This window comes from Heterocephalus glaber, unplaced genomic scaffold (genome assembly GCF_053883595.1).
Source record: "Heterocephalus glaber isolate CG9 unplaced genomic scaffold, H.glaber_assembly_v1.0 deba00001498, whole genome shotgun sequence".
Lineage (NCBI taxonomy): Eukaryota > Metazoa > Chordata > Mammalia > Rodentia > Bathyergidae > Heterocephalus > Heterocephalus glaber.
In genome coordinates, this window is record NW_028258321.1 from 5,091,263 (window position 1) to 5,103,766 (window position 12,504).

Below are 12,504 nucleotides of genomic sequence, written 5' to 3' on the forward strand. Positions count from 1 at the left end.
AGGGACTAAGTTGGACAACACTTCAGACTCTCCATCCTGAGCACTGGAAGTGGCTTGCGGCTGTCCCCAGTCTGTGAATCTGGCAAGGGCAGAACAGTGCCAGGGCCAGCCTCTGTGGCACAGACACCTTGGTGACCCTTGAAGGGACCACTCAGGGTTAGCCAGGCCCCCTCAGAGTTCCCAGCACCTCCCAGTGCAAAACAATGAATTTCATTCCAAATAAGGGAACCTACAGCAAAGTTCCCGCCACAGCCCAGTTCCGGCTGGTTTATGTTAGCTGGACAAGACTAAACAGACCTTCACATTTCCAGTATTAAGCACTAAAAATGAAAAAGAGCCTGTTTGTCTCTGGAGCTCTGAGGCAAGGGACTAGCCTCTGAGAGGCTGGGGCAGGGTGACTTCACCGGGAGCATGGCAGGGTGGCCCCTTGGGTCTGGGGAGGTGGGAATGGAAGGGCAGAATGGGAGGGGAGAGAGGGGGAGAAAGAGAGACCCCCAGAGGGGAGATGCAGGGAGGGGAGAGAATCAGCCAGCCACTGATGGCCCCAGAAATTCCTACCCCACCTGCTTTGTCGAGGAGGCCAGGAGGGAAGGAAAAGAGGAGAGAAGGGACTCAATTCAACCCTTCCTGGACAACAAGCCACCCCATCTGCCTCCCATGCCTGAGATAAGCATGAAATTTTTTGCAAAGCAGAGCAGGCTGAAGCAAGACTGCCTCTCTGTCCTCCCACCAGCCCATACACCTGCCCAGAGCCCAGCCAGCCCTGGAGGGCCTGCCCGTCCTCCATGACAGGGCCCTGGCATCTCGCAGGCATCATCTATGGCTGGCAGAGCAGGACCGGTGGTTCTCACAGCTTCTGGATCCTGAGGACAGTCACTGGCGGTCCTGCCTCGTCACCACATGCAGGCAGCTCCACCTCTGCAGCCGCCCTGCCCAACCCAAGGGGACACCTTTCTCCTGCTGCTCAAGCGCCCACACCACTCTTCCAACCCGCCCACCCAAGTCTCCCTGACTCCCCTCAGCCTAACCTACCCCTAAGCTGCAGCAATCAGTGCTACGCGCTCTCTCCTGAAGGGGAGGGCCAGTCCATCCTCAGAGCCTGGCTCTCACAAAGCACCAGAAGCACCTCTGAGGGGCTCATGGAAGGAAGGCTGCAATTCCCCAGAATCAGTCCATTCTTGCATTTATTCCAAAATATTTGCTGAGTGCCACTGTGGGTATCAGGCACTGAAGGTAGAAATACAACAGTGAGCAAGCAGTAAGCAGTCTGACCAGTGTTAGGGAAAGGGAGCACAGGTCAGCAGTGGGATGCAACGCAGCGGTCACCTAACCCAGCCCACTGGCCAGAGAGGGCCTCCTAGAGGAAGCGATGTCTAAGCCAAGGCCTGTGTTTGAGCCTAACAATGGCAGTAGCTAAGATGGTGTGTGTGTGTGTGTGTGTGTGCGCGCACGCATGCATGCGCGTGCTACTGGGGGTGGAATCCGGGGCCTCATACATGCTAGGCAAGTGCTCTGCTACTGAGCTGCTGTGCTGTAATTACTGGCTAAGCATTGTCTCAAGTAAGGAACCACAACATGGAGACATTAAGCCTCTAGCTCAGGGACGGCAAACCTTTTAGAGCTGTCAATGACACAGACAGCCCGGTGCAGCACGCACGCCAAAGGTTCCCACCACTGCTCCAGCTCAAGGTGGCTTGGGCAGCATGACCAGGTCCCACTCTGGATCCTGTCCCTCAACTACAGCCCACTCCAGCCCGCTTGCCTTTCCTCTTCCCTCCTGGCACACTGGCGTGACTGGCCACCCTGGGTAACTAGATGTAACTGGGGAATTTCAGAGGCCTGCTGGGCTGCACCAGGGGCCAACGTCTAGGTTGGGTTTCCCAAGCTCAGCTGGATCACTAGGGCTCTCAGCCTCTTAGGCTTCTTGGCCAGGCCTGGGGTAACTGCAGACCCAGGTCCAGCCACCCCACCACCCCACATCTCTGGACAGACGGCTGTGGCGAGCACTGGACCCACCTCAGGTGCTGAGTCTCCTGGACCTAGGGAAGGGGTAGTGTCCCAGGGAGAAATCCTTCTCGAACAGGAGAGAAATCACTCCAGAGCTGGACACCACCTCCCCTGTTTGGTAGAACAAAGGGGGACCCTGGGCAGGAGGGCCCCTCTGCACCAGGGGTGGAGGGGACCAGGAGGCTGGGAGTCAGGGCCCCCACCCCAGGCACTGGCAGTGCAGGACCTGGAGAAGTGGGCACAGGGAGCAGCGGGGATGCCCAGGAGACACCCAGGAAATAAGGCCAAGACCACCAGCCTGAACAAGGTGCAGGGATCCTGAGCAGGACACGGGGGGAAGAAGCCAGAGGCTCTCAAACCCCAGGACAAACAGAGCAGAATGTTTTCTTCCCAGTCGCTTTGGCTTTCTGGGAGCGAGAGCCCCACTGGTGGTAATGGAGAGAAAAATGTGGTGAGGGTTGGGGCACCAGACATGGGTGTCTTTCATCCCGGTCCCAGCCCAGCTGGGGACAAGGACACAACCCCGCTGCCTCCCAGCCACTCAGCAAAGCATGAGGGAGCCAGCTGCACCTTCAGATCACCGTTTACAAACATGTTTTCACCCATCGCCTGTGCAGAGGCGACTGGCCACAGGGGAGGGAGGCTGCTGGCCCAAGCAGGCCTGGGTCCTGCCTGCCACAGCCACATGCCAAGCCCCAGGGACCCAGATTAACATATCCCACTCATAAGCATTCCCTCTCCCCAGGGGCCACTCAGCACAAGTTACAGTCCAATTGGCACTCATCGGACCAAGCTGGCAGCACCTGGGGCAGCTAGAGGGCCATCACCATGGATTCGACTCACTGAGCGTCAGCCATCGATGGCTCGCCATCAGTGTCATTGTGGGAGGCTCAAGGGACCAGGGGTGGTGCTTTGTGAGTCCGTCTTGCTGTCTGGCCTAAAGATGGCACCCAGAGAACTAAAGTTTACAAGCAGCTCAGCCAGTCTTACATGCAGGCAAGGGCTGAAACCCGGGACCTTAGCTCAGGGGTCTCTCTACTGGCACCTTCATCTGCTAATGACCCACTTTGCTAAAGGTCTCCTCTAGAAAAGACAGCTTTTCCCTTACCCCCATGGCATAAGACCTCTGCCCTGTAACTGAACCCCACACCCAAGAAGAGAATCCCAACTCCTGACCCCCTAAATGGATACTTGGCCACCAGTTTCAAAGCTCAAGTCCAATCATGACTCCTACCCTGAAATGGAACACTGTCCTCCAGGAATGAAACCCAGACCCCCAAATCGGGAGCCTCAACACCAACCCAGAACCTTGCCTGGAGAAATGGCACCTTCACCCCAAAACACGTAGAGCCTCCTCGTGCCTCGTGAACCTTGACACCAGACAGCCCACTCCCTTCAGAACGAGTCTGGAACTATGGTGGACTACATAGTGGGATCTCAGCAACCAGCGTAGCCTCTTCTTGTATTTTGCTTCTTTACCACAACCTCAACTTGGGACTCTGATGAGGAAACCCAAGCCCTCTAAACAGTTTTCTTCACGTTCACAGTGGAGGAGATGGCATACCCTCAAGCAAGCAGGGCTCCACATGCAGGCGGGCTGCCAACGATGCAGAAATGACCACGTGTGTGGCCTCCTGGTCACTTGTGTCCCATCATCCCCTCTAGACTGCACAGGAGTGGCTAGGGTCCGGCTGGGCTCCTTGCTCCACTGGCCCACCAGCCCCACCTCTGCACCCCTCAAGAGCAGCTTCCCTGAACCAGCAGGAACGGTCACCCCAGCCAGGACTGGCCCTGCACTGGTCCCAGGTCTGGCTTTCTTGCTGGAAGCTGGAGGGCATCCCAGGGTCCTCAACAGCAGGCAGAAGCCCTGGCTGTGTCCCAAGGGTGAGCACAGAAGGGGGTGGCCTCCTAACGAGGACACACTGAGCCCCGGGAGCCTGGGACAGACTGGAGGTTGGGACTTCCACAGTCCTGTGACAAGCTGGGCCTCGGCACATCCTCTGTGAAGTGAGGTGTGACTCCTCCCGTGGAGGAGAGAGAGGGTGGAGGAGGGGACAGTTTGTGTGCCACTCTGATGCGCCCCGGCCCAGAAGCGGAGGCAGCTTCTCTCTTCTCTCTGCCTGCTTCACCCCAGCTGGCTTCTCAGCCCCTTTAGCACATTCTGCATCACTAAAGGCCATCCAGCCAGTTCCTACCTCTTCTCCCTGGATGGCTTAATAATCCAATAAGCACCGAGCCCCAGGTGGGGGTCCAATCTCCACTCTGAGAAAGCTGGAGACACCCTGGCCTGTGCTGGCTGATTTATGGCCATGATGCATGTTTGCATGTGTGTGTCTGGGTTCTGGCACCCAGAGAGGCCTGGCCAGGTCAGGACTGAGGTCTCAGGCTGCAGGGCAGCCAGAATCAGGCACACATCACATGGCAGGTGCTAGGGCCCTGCCTCTGCCCTCCAGGGAGCCACGTGTGACAGGCAGAGGGGACATTAACTACAGATGATCTCCCAGGGGTAAGAGTAGAACCAGCAGCTCGGGGCCAGCCGGAACCTGATCTCTCACCTCTCCTCCTAGCACGACAGCCTCACACCTTGGCGGGAACCTGGCCCTCGAGGGTGCATCACGTCAACATGCACCCAACCTGCCACGAAGCCTGCGGGGCTCACTAACCATTGACCCCAACATCACTCCTGGGCCCAGACACACAGCTTCGAGCTCCAGACTGCTCCCCTCCTGCATCCCCGCTGCAGACCTCCGGGTACACCTCCACAGTGCCCCCAAGCCCATCCACAGCTGCCCCATGGTGTCCACAGCCCCAGCACCTGGAGGATACCTTGTGTACAATGGTGTGGACTTTAAGTGCTTTCTTGTGATGTCTAACACCACGTAGACACTGTGCAAATAGTGTTACCCTGAACTGTTTGGGGAACAGTGAAAAGGAGGGAAGTCTGCACCTGTCAGTACTGACGCTATTTTTTCCAAATAGTTTTTTTCCCCAAAATAGTTTTGATTGGTGTTTGGTTAAATGCGTGGCTGTGGAGCCCTTGGATACAGAGGGATGCACTTGCCTACTGCCCGTTGCCCCCACCCCCGGGAGAAGCCACACCTTCCCCTCACCTGGAACCTGCAGGGGCCTCTTGTCTGGCCCCTTCCCAATCCTCTCTTGCCCTAGTGTTTTTCTGGGACATCTGGGTATCTTATCACTCTCTGCATAAAGCCCTTGGGGGCCAAGCAGGCAGGCATGCACACCACAGCTGGAGCAACAATCTGCCGCCTCGGGCGTCCCTCTGGTCCCTCTGGACTCCGCTTCTCCCGGCTCCTACAAATCATCCAGCAAACAGGGAGCCTTGAGGCTCAACCACCCTGGCCTGTGCAGAAGTATGACCTTGGGCAAGTCACTTCCCCTCCCTGGGATTCAGAGGACCCAGACTGAGAAAGGCGGTAGGACAGTCAACTTCAGTGATGAATGTGTGTTCTGATATTTGAAGTCCATGGCCACCGCCCCTACACTGGGATTATGGAGCTATGGCTGTGTCTAGATGGCCCCCAAAGCTGCAGGGGGCCATGGGTGGGGCTTTTTCAGAGGTAGCTGAATCTAGAGTGTGGATGCTAGGGTTAGGGTGTGTGATTACTAAACCAGTACACTGATTGCTTTGGCCCTGCCCTAATCCTGGCAGTCTGAATAAGATAAAAGGGGCAGAAAGACACTGTTAAGGTTCCCTTTGTTGCTTTTGCTACTGGGTGGATGCCATGAACTGTTTCTCCTCTGTGACGCCCCTCTGCCATGCCATCCTGCCTTGGAGCCAGCTGACTATGGAACATCTACAAACTGTGAGCTAAATAAACTTTTCCTCCTTTAACTTTGGGTGCTGGGTACTTTGTCTCAGCAATGAGAAAGTAACTAAGACATATGGTTTGGATCTAAAGTGTCCTCTAAAAGTCCATGTTTGGAGGTGGGGCCTGGTTGAAGATGGGTCCCTGGGAGTGACCTGGAAGGGGGTATTCTTGTCCCTGCCTCTTCCTTTGTCTTTCTGCCTCCTGACCACGGTGACGGTGACGCAAGCAGCTTTCCCTCACCTGCCTCTTCTCTCCCTGTGACATCCCCACCCCAACCTCTGGAGCAGCCAGATGGGCAACCAGGTGACCAGGCTGACAGCCCTCTCTCCCTGTGTCCCTGGATCCCAAGAAGAGTCCCCTCTCCTGCCCCAATCCTGTACATGTGGCCAGCGGTTTATTTCCAGGGACAGAAGTAGGGGGGGAGTGAACTGGCCAAGAGGCAAGGAAGTGGCTGCTTAATGGTTTTCTACTGAAAGGCTCTTGGCCAGGAGGCCCAGGGGAGCTCAGTCTCTCCACACTCAGCAGCAGCCCTGAGTCCACCCTGAGCTCTGTTCTCCAGCACAGAAGGCCAGTTCTGCTCCCGGGCCTGGGACACCCCTTGCAGCAGTCCTCCAGACCCAGCTCGGTGCTCTGAAGCGAAGTCACTGGCGTGGTGGGTAGCATTTAATATGCAGACAGACATCTCTGTGGCCAACATGCTCACTGCTTCTGCTCTGGACCGTGAAGTCAGCCCTACTCATTTTTAGGTTAGACCAAGACCACCTCTCTCCTTTCCCAGCCTGGATTCAAACATAGCTGCTGGAGGCAGTGAAGAAATAACTGGGCAGAGCAAGGAGATGCCACACCGCCTCCGGCCCTGTGTGTGGCTGCACATGGTGACTTTCATCCAAAGAATGGAGTATGGAGGGGTAGCAGGACTGCAGATTTACCTTGGAGAAACCTGACAAGCCCTACCTCGTAGGCTCAAGGTCAGTGTCTGCACTGATGAGTCATGCTGACAGCATGAGCAGTGGGTGTGATGTGACAAAAATGCCACTTCACATTTGTGGTCTTTCTCTCCAAAACCTACAACCATGATCTGATTACAGAGGAGCACTAGGTACTATAAACCACAAGAGGGACACACTACAAATCCAGAGCCAGCGTGCATCAAAATTACGAAGATCATGAAAAACAGGGAAAGCGTGAAGAATTATCATAACCAAGAGAAGATTAAGAAACTACAGCAATGAGGGCTGGGGATTTAGATCAGTGGTTCCGCTGCCTGCCTCGAAAGCAAAAGGTTCTGAGTTCCATTCCCAGTACCAAAAAAAAATACAGCAATGAAATATAAACTGTGGTTATAAAAATTTAATGTGGAATCCTGCATTGGAATCCCAGAACCAAGAAAGGTCAACAGGGAAGCAGAGAAAGCTGAATAAACTAGGGGCATTAATTAAAGACACTAGATCAACACTGGTTTATCAATGTCATGAATGTCCCATATTGCGAAGCCTGGGGATCATGACTAATACCAGCCACTCGGAAGGCTAAGGAAAGAGGGTCATGAAGCTCAAGGCCAGCCTGCCCAACTTAGCGAGACCCACTGAGCTAAATCCCCGGCCCTTTTTTGGCTTTTTGAGACAGGGTCTCACTATAAGCTCAGGCCAGCCTTGAACTTGAGGCAATTCTCCTGCCTCAGCCTCCAGAGTACTGGGACTATAGCCATGAGCCACTACGCCCTGCAAAATAAAATTTTAAAAAGGGCTGGAGATGTGGCTCAGTGGTGGAGTATTTGCCTAACATGCACAAGGCCCCGAGTTCCATCCTTAGCACTGCAACATGAAAAACAACAAAGGAAAAATATAAACAGAGAAACTGAGTGTGGAGAACATGGAGACTCTCTGCATTATTTTTGTAAGAATTCTGTACATCTTAAACTCCTAAAAGAAAAGATTATTTTAAAAAATGCAGAGTGATTGCTTCAATGTGAGAGCGGTCTAGGATCAAGTCCACCCAGCCCCTCTCATACCAGCCCTGTGACCATGGGCAGGTCACGTGACCCCTCAGGCTCCGTGCCCACCTATGATGGTTAATAAGCATCCCTACCTCTGATAGCTGCTGCAGTGATTATGTGAAGCCCAAGCACACAGACTATCAGCAGTGACCACACTCCGGCTCAGTTCTCTCCCCTGTTACTGTGGGTCAGCTCCATGGCAGAGCCCCTGTCCAAGCAGCACCCCATCATACTAGGGACCACTGGGCCAGCGCTGAGGCTCAGGGGCTGCCCCACCCACCCCTCATGCTCCCACAGTCAGAGCAGCCCTGCCCTCCACACACCTGGGAGAACTTTAGGCCCAAGCCCAGGCCAGAGCGGGGCCCCCAGAGCTGTCACAGCATAGGAAAGCCAAGCCACCCAGCTGCTCCCAGAGACTCCATCCCTCCCTCCTCCTCTCTCAGCCTACTTTTCTCCACTCCCTGGCCCCCTCTGCCCCTCCAAGAGTCAGCACCTGTTCATTTCCTGGAGCAGCTGGCCGGGTAATGACCCCTGATAGGCATCTTTTAATAAGCCCAGCTGGCTCTGTCATCCAGAAGCTGTATCCCCCCTCCCTCCCCGTTCCTCTGCCCTCTCTCACCTCCTGGGCTGCCCCATTAGTGCCTCCGGTCTGGCCAGGCAGGCACACAGGACCACAGGTCCTCTGGACTCTGGCTGAGGAATGGTCAGCAGGCTGCCCAAGCTGCCCCTCCTCGCAGACCTGCTCATCTCAGTGCTGGCCTGGCTCTGCCTGTGCCACCCAGCCTGACCACTGGCCAGTTCATTTCCCTCCATCCCTGAGGCAGGTTTCCCAGGCGTTACCAAGGAGACCACTTGCATCCTACCCAAGGTTGCCAGAGCAACGGCTCAGCAAGAAGCCAGCCCTCAGCCTGTAGCCCCTGGGTGTGCGGGTCCAGGAATAAGACAGTCACAGACTAACAGGAAAGGGAGCCAGCCAGATGGCACCCGGGGTGGGGGCAGCCCTGGCATTTTCTGAGCTGTGCCCAGCTCCTGCCCTTCTTCCTCCCCCAATTTCCTCCTGCTGCTTCTGCTTTGCCGTCCAGCTGCCGTCTGAGCTCTATGCTCTGGAGCCAGTGCCTCGGCCTCAGTGAGCACACCTGCACGTGGCACAGGCCATCTGCTGCGGCCTAAGTGTATCCCTCTAGAATCATATTTGAAACTCCCACGGTAACAGTATTTGGAGAAAGTGTTTTCAAGAGGTAATTAAGGTTAAAAGAAGTCATAAGGCTGGGCCCAGATCTGACAGGGTCAGTGGCCTCGGACAAAGTGGACACACTCATGCCCCCAGGAGGACGCACTTGAGGACACAGCAAGGCAGGAGGCTCCGACCAGACACAGCGCTGGCCCCCATCTAGATGTCTCGCCTCCAGAATGGCAAGAAACACACTTCTGTTATCCACACCCTCATCCCTGGGGTTCTGTCTCACTGCCCGAGGGGACTAAGCACCCTGCCAGGGAAAGTGACCCCAGCGTAGGGAAGTTCTCCCAGGACCAGTTTTCTCCCTCATGGGCTTGGACCTTTTCCTAGATTCTGGACAGCATCCATAACATATAGTTTCTCACCTATAAAATAAGGTAATAATAGCTACCTCATGTTTATAGGGAGATTAAATGAATGCTTAGCAGCAAAATTTGGGCTTCTTAAAAATCTTTATTGTTTTTGTTTTTTGCTTCATTCCTTCTTCCCCCAGGCTGTATTCTGCAGCTGGTATATAAATAAAATCACTACATTACCCGTGGCTCCCAAGGATAAATTCTACAGCATAAAATCTGTCTCAGGCTGACACCGAGCCAGCCTGAGCCCACCTAGCCTCTCTCGCCGCCCTGCTGGCCACTCTGCAAGGGTCCCTCTAGCACCACACCGAAGTGCATTCAGCTCCAGGTTCCTCCCGAAGAGGTGCTCGCCCCACCCTGAGGGCCCAGCCGGAGCTGTTCTCAGGCCTCTGGGAACTACAGAGGGCCTGGGGCTGGTTTGGGGACCCATCCCACAGGAACTGAGTCCAGTCGTAGGGCTGAGCTCGAGGCATGGAGCCTATATGTTAGGCGTAAAGCTGATGCAGGCAGTAGAAAAACCTCACTTTGAGAAACCCTGGGTCAAAAGAAAAGAAAATTCTCCCCAAGGTGTCTAACCACATGCACTTCCAGGAGAGCACCTTCCTGTAATCGCAGCTACTAGAAAGGCCGAGGCAGAAGGGCGGCACATTTAAATCCACTCTAGGCAATTTAGTGAGACTCTGTCTCAAAATTAAAAATAAACAAACAAATAAATAAACAAACAAATAAATAGGGGCCAGGGATTTAGCTCAGTCGCTCTGAGCCTGCCTGGCAAGTGCAAGCAAGGTCCTGAGTTCGATCCCCCAGTGGGAGGGGCGCAAATGAATGAATGAATGAATGAATGAAAAGGACCGGGCTGTAAGTGGGTGGGAAGGGGGAGGGATGAGCCGGTGGATGAGTGCCCAGTGGCTTGAGCGCTACAGCAGAGTGTGAGGCAGGCCTGGGACGAGCCCAGCCCTCTTAGTCCAGGTTAACCAAGGGTAAGCACACCAAGAGCCCGTCTCTCATACTCCCTTCCCCTCTCTGGGGCTCTGTCCCCATACTGGAAGACTGCCGCCTGCCCTTGACACACAGTGGAAGGCTGATCTTAGCAGAGGCTAAATTCTCCGTGGCAGGACAGTGTAGTGGTTACAGTAATGAGCTCTAAAGGCGGGCCCCAGGTTTGCATCTCAGCTCCATCAGTTTCCAGCTATGTGGTGTGGGATCACACAGCTGGGCCCCCTTTCTCCATCTGTGAAATGATGACAGTGCTGCTCCCTCCGTAGATTGTCCGAAGGATATTACTGGAGTAATACATAAGGGCTTGGCACACAGGAGCCACCCAACACACGGTGGCGAGTATGAAGATCACGGGGATCGACAGAAGGGTTCAAAGGTAAAGCTGAGCCCGACAGATGGCGGGTGGGCCCTGAGGCGGCCCCAATCTCTGTAGTCTGGGGTGGCTGAGGAGGTCACCAGGAACCCAGACTGATGGCGGCCTCTTCGGGTGGGAGCTGCATGAGCTCACCTCATCTACCAACGTCATGACAACCGAGGGAAAAGCAGACACAGCCTGGCTGAGTATATGAGGAAGAGTGGAAGCCTTGGATATCTGATTATAGCATCTCAGCCACTGCGGTCACAGGCAGGATCTGATGAAGAGTTCTCTTGGAAGGTCATGCTGATTGACTAGAGGCAATTAGGTCAGCAGCTGTCGCAACGTCCGGGACTCAGACCCGCATCCTGGAAACAGTGAAGGCAGAAAATTGGCCAGAAGGAGGGCCATCGGCTCCTCCAGCCCTAGAGGTAGGGAGGAAGTTCAGGTCTGCACACAAGTTCCTGCCTGGCCCACCTCATTATCAAGGCCCCCCCAAGCTGAACACAGCAGCTCTTCCCTCTGCCACACAAAAAACACCAGATGTCTGACTGGGTCACAGCCAGCCAGAGCTGGGGTGAGGGGTGGAAATGGGGTGATCTCCCTGCTGCTGTCACAACCAAGGGCTTTGTAACGTGTGTCCAACTAGGAAACACCCTCTTTGAAAGGACGGGTAGTCCACACCTAGCCATATACCTAAAAGAACTGAAAACAGGTGTTCAAACAAAAAGCTACATACAAATGTTCATAGCACCATTATTCATAATAATCAAAGGTTGAAAACAACCCAAATGTCCATCAACTGATGAACGCATGAACAGAATGCAGCACAATCACACAATGAAATATTATTCGGTCAGAAAGACATTCTACAAGGTGGATGAACCTTGAAAATACTATGCTCAATCAAAGTGGCTCGACACAAAAGAACACATGTTGGGCCAGGGATTTAGCTCAGTGGTTCCACCTCCTGCCTCGCAAGCACAAGGTCCCGAGTTCGATCCCCCGTACCAAAAAAAGAACAAATGTTATAGGGTTCCATTTATATGAAATGTCCAGAATAGGCAAATCCATAGAGACAGGAAGTACATTCGAGGTTGTCAGGGATCGAGGTGGGGTGATGAAGAGTGACTGCTCAGTGATGCACATGGGATTTCCTTTAGAGGTGATGAAATAATGTGGGTTTGAAAGTAATGGTTGGACAGCACTGTAAATGTACTAAATGCCACTGAGTCAGATATTGTAAATTTTACGTTATGTAAATTTTACTATAATTTTAAGAAGAAGATGGAAGGTGGGCCATCCCACCTTGTCTCTGCATGGCTCCTGGGGTGGAGCGCCGGTTCCTGAAGCCTTTCCAGCCGCCAGCCCCTCCCCACTTAGTGCAGGTGGCCAGGCACTGGGAAAGATCTGAGGGGAGAAAGCCCTCAGCTGCCTATGTTTGCTCCCGGCCACCCTGTGCTCAGCCGGCACACACACACTCCTGGGCCCTGGGAATAGGCCAGCGTGCATCTCCGGGATGAAGACCAAGTCCACCACCAGGAAGTGAAGGCCATCCTGGCACCAGACTGATCTGTGGATCTCCAGTCAGTCCCGGGGTGCCTATTACACCAGGACTCCTCCACTTGTTTTAATTATAATAGTGAGAAACCTACAGATTGCACTTATGGAAGGAAAGAAAAAATATAACCAGCTGTACCACCCCCCTGGTCACTGCTAAGAAT

General features: G+C 54.2%; 1 protein-coding gene across 2 annotated transcripts in view; it reads right to left on the reverse strand.

Annotated features, from left to right (window-relative positions):
- Positions 1-12,504, reverse strand: part of Neurl1 (neuralized E3 ubiquitin protein ligase 1) — a 61,814-nt gene that overhangs the window by 46,982 nt on the left and 2,328 nt on the right. The window lies entirely within an intron of this gene.